This window comes from Gossypium hirsutum, chromosome A10 (assembly GCF_007990345.1).
Source record: "Gossypium hirsutum isolate 1008001.06 chromosome A10, Gossypium_hirsutum_v2.1, whole genome shotgun sequence".
Taxonomy (NCBI): domain Eukaryota; kingdom Viridiplantae; phylum Streptophyta; class Magnoliopsida; order Malvales; family Malvaceae; genus Gossypium; species Gossypium hirsutum.
The window spans coordinates 34,781,483-34,789,989 of record NC_053433.1 but is presented as its reverse complement, the minus strand read 5'-3'; positions in this window follow the sequence as shown (position 1 = coordinate 34,789,989).

Below are 8,507 nucleotides of genomic sequence, written 5' to 3'. Positions count from 1 at the left end.
TTCAACACAAAAACAATAGTTGTCAATTCTAGATTATGTAACGGGTAATTCTTTCCATGTGGTTTTTAACTGTCTAAAAGTACAGGCTATTACTTTGCTTTACTGCATCAAAACACAGTCTAGTCCTGTTCAATAATGCAATACTGTAATAATGAATTCCTTACCAGATTTAGGCTGAACCAAAATTAGTACTTTGATCAACAGAGCTTCTAACTTGTCCAAACTTTACTAACATTTGTCAATCCATTCAAATCTTACATCTTTCTATAATAACTATGTCATCAATGTAGCTATTTCAATTATTAACATTGAAGCTTTGAGTTTTTCGAAGGCCATAACCATCAGATAGATTTAAAACCACAGTGCATTAATATGACTGACATTTCAATCGTCTAGATAAAGTAACACTTCAACATCAATAGTGCACCTCACTTAAAAGAGGGAAACTGAAAGTGGCCCCAATAATAACCAATGCAGTAACACAGTGTCTATAATCTGTGATCTCTATCACCATGCCTCATGATCAAGTCAATATTTATAACGGTAATAAATATAATTACCTCTGATCAAAGAATATCTTTCACAAGTAACCCATGTTTACATAATAAAGAGATTGATGATATCTCTGAGAAAATTCAGAAGAGTAATATCACGCATACTTAGTAGAGACAACTGTTATAAAGACAATATAACTTGGATATTCGCAATTCAGGGTTTCTATCAATAGAAGTAGAAAATGATATCATATGAACCTTATCAACAAATCTTATATCAATCATGATAAATTAGAGAACCCAAGTATGATAGAGCAATACCACTCATGAATCAACCAAAATTTCAGTAGTTTCATCTATCATAATTTACTAGCCTTTCAATACGATAAACATTGCATCTGTACATGCACAATTTCATATGCCTCTGAGAATAACAAAACATATAGAATACCTAGAAGGGATTATTGTAATATACTTAACTATAACAGTTGTATTCACATATCTTGCAATTTCATTGCTATTCCACTGACTAATAAAGTCATATGTAACAACCCATTTTTTGGTGAGATCGGAACAGTGATTTCGGGACCACAAATCTGAGCCAAAATTTCAAATTTTATTTTATTTTATTTTATGGTTAGGATCATGTTAGGAAGGTCACATGAAAATTTTGGTACGAAAATTTTACCGATTGTGTGTTTAATTAGGGAAAGGAATAAATTGCATAAAATGCAAAAGTTGGGTTCTAATAGCTATAGGTATCAAATAGCTATGAAATTCAAAACTTAAGGTCCTTATATAGTAATTAGACCATTGAATAGTTGTTAGTAGATATTTTAACAACTCATCCATGAAAAAATTAGAAAAGGGTAGGGACTAAATTGGAAATCAATAAAATTAATGGATGATAATTAATTAAAAAGAAAAATCATCTATTTTCTTATCATCTTCCCCAATTTTTCTATGGAAACCCTAGAAGGGGGGAAGAAAACTTTTCAAGCTCAATAAGGTATGAAATCAAGTCCCGTTTTTAGTAATTTCTATATTTTTGGAATCGAAATAGCCTAATCTCTCTATTTAGGGGATTTATTTGAAAATTTGTCAAGGTATGAAATTTGGGTCATGGATGAATATGCTAAAAATTAGAAAATTATGGTAGAAAATGAAATTTTATTCATAGATAAACAACTTTTACAAAGTAATTTTTGATGAAAACTTGATTTAGGGACTAAAATGAAAAAGTCGTAAAACCCATGAAAATTCTGAAATTTGTGAAATGTGTGTGCTATAATTCTAATATAAAAATTTTGGTTAGGCTTGAAATAGGGAGTAAATTGCATGAATTTCATTTTCTGAGCCTAGGGACGAAATCAAAATTTTTGAAAAGGATAGTGGCAGAATGGTAATTTTTCCTAGGATGTAATAAAACGCAAATATAAATGAAATGTGATAGATTAATAGTTAAATTTATCCATATAGATCTGGAAACACCAACTACTAAACTAGATCGAGGAAAGCAAAAAGTTTCGGATTAGTTGACATTCAAATACGAATCATTTTCAAGGTAAGTTTGTGTAACTTAAATATGTATGTTAATATACTTCAATTGAATGGTATGATTGTGTCGATATGTATGAGATGATACACATAATGAAATAGTCATAAGTTGTGAAAAATGGACAAATTGTCATGATCCGGTTGAATGTTGAATTTCTATGGGTTAAGAAAAATAGTGCATATGTTGCAGATAGAATTTAGCCCAAACGGGTAATTCTAATGCAAGGCCTCTTTAGCTTAGGTTATAAATTGGATTTAGCCCGGACGAGTAATCCATATTAAGCTCTCTAGAGCACATGCTACGGATAGGATTTAGCCTGGACTAGTAATCCTACTATAAAATGTACGGCTCAAGAGTATGCCTTTCTATTATGTACCCTAAAGGGTACTTTTGCACATGTGTATATTACCCGAACAGCTATCGAGATTTCAATAGTTCGAAGGAAAAGACCCTTGAAGTGTGGAAAGGTGAAAATAATGGTGAATGAGCTCATTTATGTCTACTTGATATTCAAATGTGATTATGTGACTAACTTGTTGAATAAGTGTATGTGTGCTTAGGTAGCTTACCCAAAATCGATGGAATGTAAATTTATGTATGCTTGTATTATTAAATATGATCGGTAATTTTATTTTCTATTATACGAACTTACTAAGCATAAAATGCTTACTCCGTTTAATTTTCTTTGTTTTATAGTGCTCAAAGCTCACAAAGGTTGGAAGTCGGTCGGAGCAGTCATCATACTATCCACTATCACATTTTGGTATAAATAGAAATCTCATTTTGGTATAATGGCATGTATAAGCTTATTTGGCCAATGATGGCTTGTAATTGTTGTTTTGTAATATTTTGGTAATCACAGAAGTGCTTATTATGTGTTAGTTTGTTGGAATTATGTTAGCATATAAGTTTATGTTAAGAATAAGTTTATATTGTTTGATGCATGAGATAATACCACATGATTGATGGCAAATTTTATGTGAATATGATGTTGGATTGATGGATATATGCTTGCGAGTTTTGGTGCAGGAAAATGGTAAGCCTTGGGTGAAAAATAAGGCTAGGAAATGGCCTTATTTTGTCCACACGGGAAGACACACAGGCATGTGTCTTGCCCGTGTGTGACACACGGCTTGTCCCATGGGCATGTGGTCCGGTCGTGTGTCCCTTGTATCTTAAAAATGAGAAACAGAATGCTTAAAATTGGGCACACTGGCAGAGACACAGGTATGTGTCTCAGCTGTGTACTTGACACGGCCTTGGACATGGGCGTGTTACACGGCCGTGTAAAAAACTGCACCTAAATTTCGAAAATAAAATTCACCACACGGCCTAGCACACAGGCGTGTGACTTGGCCGTGTGACTTCAATTTCTTCATGCCTTAAAAGTCAAAGAGTTACACGAGTTAGGGAGGCAGGCATGTGTAGTACACAGCCTGACCACACGGGCGTGTGTAGTACACGGCCTGACCACACGGACGTGTGAGCCTTGTACCTTGGAAAATTTTTGAAATGTCGCGAAAAATTTTATGAGTTTTCGATTAAGTCCCGACTTGTTTCTAATGCTCGAATTGGGCCTCGAGGGTCTAATTAAGGGATGTTTTAAATGATCTCGATAATTAATATAGTAAATTATGTAAATAAATTGTAAAGTGTTCTTAATGTTTTGGTAATATTTTGAAACCCTATTCTGACGACGAATACGGGTTAGGGGTGTTACATTTTGTGGTATTAGAGCTACGGTTTAGCTGATTCTTAGACTAACATAGTAAGTACAAGTCGAGCTATACATACCATTATATAAATTATGATAGTGTGATATCTCCTGACCACTTTTAAATGTATTTTCATATAGTAATGTCTTACAACCAAGCTAGAGTCAAGACTGAGGAAGATGAGAGCGTTGCTTAAGCTTCCATGCAATGAGCTGCATCTAGTTGTAGTAGAAGGCCCGTATCTAAGGGCCGAAGTGAGGTGGCAAAAGTAGCCTTCTTTCAATTGATGGATGAATGGTTTAGTGAATATATGAGAACAAACCCTGCTGTTCAACAACCTCTTCCACCTGCTTTACAACATGATGAAACGCCACAGGATGCTAGACCTGTTAGAATTAGTAAGGTTCTGGTAGGTAAAATCAGAAAACATGGGGCTGAAGAATTTAGGGCTACAGCCAATGACGGTCCAGAGAGGGTCGAGTTTTGGCTGGAAAATACTATTCGGGTTCTAGATGAGTTGTCATGTACACTAGCCGAATGTCTGAAATGTGCGGTATATTTGCTGAAAGACAGAACCTACCATTGGTGGAAAAACCATATCTTGTAACACCCTTAACCCGTATCCATGGTCGGACTAGGGTTAAGAGGCATTACCAGACATATCGCAACATTTTGCAATCATTTCAAAATTAAAAGTCATGCATCGTCATATCATAGTCAAACATCAACATTAAGTCCCTTTCTTAGGTCAATGAGACCATAAACATGCATTAGGAATAGGTAAGGACTAAACCGAACACATACGAAATTTTTTCGAAACTTAACAATTTTTCTAAGGTACAAAGGTCACACACCCGTGTAAATAGGCCATGTGCCTTACACGGAATTTGACACGTTGGTGTGTCTAGGCCGTGGCAAAATAGGGCATACATACTGACTTGTCCACACGGTGACAAGACATGCCCATGTGTCTAGCCCGTGGTTGAAACTGACTTGGCCACACGGCCTGGCACATGCCCATGTGTGCGCGATCGTGTGGTCTGCCAAGGCTCATTTCAAAATGGCCCTCGAGCAACACGGTAGAGACATACAACCATGTCTTTTCCCGTGTGGACAAAAATAGGCCATTTACAAGGCCAATATGCCATCCATTTGGGTCCTCCCTACAATTCCAAAATCAAGCATCATATATGCAACATTTTCAACCAAATTCAACTCCAAACATGTATCAATTAATCTATAATATCATCAACCAATTTCATGCTCATTCTCTATATGAAAGCATATTAAAATCACATGCTAAACATTACCAAATTCCCAACTATGAACATACCAAAATGACTATTTCACTTGGCCATATACATATATATCTCTAAACATATCACATTATTTGCCTTTTCAAACCGTATTCAAATAACTAATGCATCATCAATGTTATACTCATTATTTTTCCTATAGGAATATGAACCATAAGTCGAAAATACATCCAATATTTCACCTTAATGCTCAAGCCAAATCATATAACTAATAACACCATACATATAAACCATGAATCATACTTCCCAAAATGAGACATAACCAAATATAAACAATATTAGCATCATAATTAAGCCATTTTTGGCATGGCTATATATATAGTCAAATCAAAATGAACCATCTCAAAACTAGCCTATACATTCCACATAACCAAAACTTAGAGATTTTATTTATCGAAGTGATGACTAGATAGTGTGATGACGTCTCCAACAACTTCCAACCCGAGTAAGTCTCTGAAACTCTATAGACATAGGAAAAACACACAGAGTAAGACTTGAAAGCTTTGTAAGCCATAAGCAAATAAACCCTTTCAATAATATCTATAAACAAATATCACTAAACTGAATTTATCCAATCTTAATCACATATACATTTATTGTACTCGTAAATTCATATAACCACATTAAATAACTCCATTTATTTTATTTATCAATGAACGTATAACCATGCTTTCAAATTTGAATAACAACCGTTAACTCAATCATATAAGTCAAGCTCGTACATATTCATTACATCGCCAATCGAACTATGTCATTTATTACAAATCATACATAAGATTATATCAACTTCTTTATAAACAGTTCCAAACTCGAACAACCATAATTCCCTTATTCACATAAACCAAATTTGCATATATGAAACCATATAGCCAACTCAACTTGTAACGTCCCCACGCCCGAGACCATCGCCGGAGTCGAGCTTGAGGGGTTACCGAACATAATTTATCAAATTAAGAATTTCAAATCATTTATTTCTACATTCATAGCTTTCTAGCTACCCGCGTCATAGTTTCCAGAAAAATCATATCTCGAGTTACAAAACTCGAAATCAAGATCCGTAAATTTTACCTAAATCTAGACTCATATATATATTTACTAATATTTTTCTAGAATTTTTGGTTAGGCCAACTAGTACAGTTTATTAATTAAAGTCTTCCCTATTTCAGGGTTCGACTGCTCTAACCTCTGTGTATTACGAATCAGATATCTCTCTATACAAAATTTCAATGACTATGAGGTTTGTTTCTATTAAAACTAGACTAAATAAGGAATCTATACATATAAATAAAAACCTCTAATTATTTTCATAAAATCCAGAAATCACTCTGGCCCTGTTTCACAAAAGTTTAAATATCTCATAAAATATAATTTATATGCCTGTTTTGTTCAATCCACATGAAAATAGACTCATTAAGCTTAAATTTCATAACTTACTCATCATTTAGTTCCACTTATACTATTTTTAGTGATTTTTCAAATTCATGTCATTGCTGCAGCAATATTCTATTTTAAGGCAAGTTTCATCTTTCCATGAATTTTTTTATGAACTAGATAACCTATTAAACTTCCGTGATATCAAACATGATCTAAATTAGCCATCACCATGACTTATCAATATCAAACATTTTCTCAACCAAACATGGCCATATCATAAAATTATTTACACAAAATAGGTATATTGCTATACATGCCATACTTAAGTAGTTGTACAAGCCATTTACCAAGATAAAAGTCCTTTCGATAGTGTGATCGAACTTTCGACCTGTCCCGATTCCTGAGCCAGCTTGTTCAAAACTACAGTGAATGAAAAGGAAGGAGTAAGCATAAATGCTTAGTAAGTTCATATGAAAATAACAAGTAACATAACAATACAATCATACCAAACAACCTTAACATGGTATCACCAAAACATTTATCACATTTATAAATATCATTCATCATCTTACGATCTTATCTGTGACAGCCCTAAAGTGACCCTAGTCAGAAAGTGGTTTCAGGACCACTAAACCGAGTCATCAAAATAATTAACCGTCATAGTTGATGCTTATTATATGTATGTATGCATGTATAAAAATTTCATGTTGGAATTTTGTTAATTGTAAGTGAATTTTATTAAATAGGACTTATGTGGGAAAATTTAGAAATGTGCTAGGCAAATGTAAAGTGGCCTATTTATGCATGTTGCAAAATAATTGTACTTGCATGTCAAATTAACCAAAGAACAAGATGGTGGCCGGCCATGCTATAAGTTAAAGCCTATTATAAACATTTGGTGTTAGTGTTTTATGGGAGAAAGAATAAAATAAAAGGTTAGTAATAAAGTAATGTAAAGGGAGGGGTGATGAAAACAAAGTTGTCTCATCCATGTTTCCCCCCGCTTTTGCCGTGACTTGAAGAAGAAAGAAAAGAAGAAATCGGTTCTTCTTGGCCGAAATGAAAAGAGGAAGAAGGGAGTGAGGTTATCCTAGGTCAATATTAAGGTAAGAAAGTTTATACTAGTTCTTGAAATTTTAGTTGATATGGAGTGAAATATCAAGTTATTTTTGTAACCCATGTTGAAATTTTGAGTGAGGAATGAGTAAGGTTTTCGGCTATGGAGATTAATAAGGGTGATGGTTGTTGTTTCATGCTAAATCTAGATGAACAATGGTAGTTGCTTACATTTTGATATTTATGAGTTCCTTTCTTGGTTCTACCTTAGACCCACGAAGTATATTTTTATTTAGTGCTGTTGGAGATTGATGATAGAAGCTAATGAGTGAGAGTTGGATAGATATTATGAGGTTAAAATTCATGGGATTGTAAGCTTGTAAGTTGGATGATGAAATTCATGCTTTGTGAAGGTAAATGGGTTAAAAGGAGCATTCGGCCATGATGTAAAAGCATGATGAAGTGATGTTAAATGCTTTGAATATTGAGTATATGTTGTTTAAGGTTTGTTAAATTGTCCTTGTCATTGCCGAATGTGTGTAGTTAAAGAAAAAAAATTGTTAAAGTGCTTAGTTAATTGATATTAGGTTAATGTATGTGTTTTGAATTGATGGAATGGACAGGATGCTGTAAATGTGTTATGAACAATTACATGTTAAATTAATGTTTGCTAAGCTAGCTATTAAGGTGAAGTACAAATGTTAATATTTGATTTGCTAGTGTATATATGGGTATTAGCCGAGTTTTGAACTTGAAACAAAATGGTATTTAGTCAATTGAAGTAACCATATTCGTAGAATGTATTAAGTATAGAATCGGCCTCAACATAGACAGCATATTTGGCCACATGAGGTAGATTGATGTTGCATGTATTCGGTTAGAGGCAAGCATATTGATGCTTTTATCTTGGCTTAGATAATCGGCTAAAAGAGAGTGTGGTCTAATATGTTGAGTTGAATCATGATTTCATATATATGTGACTCTAATGTCTAAT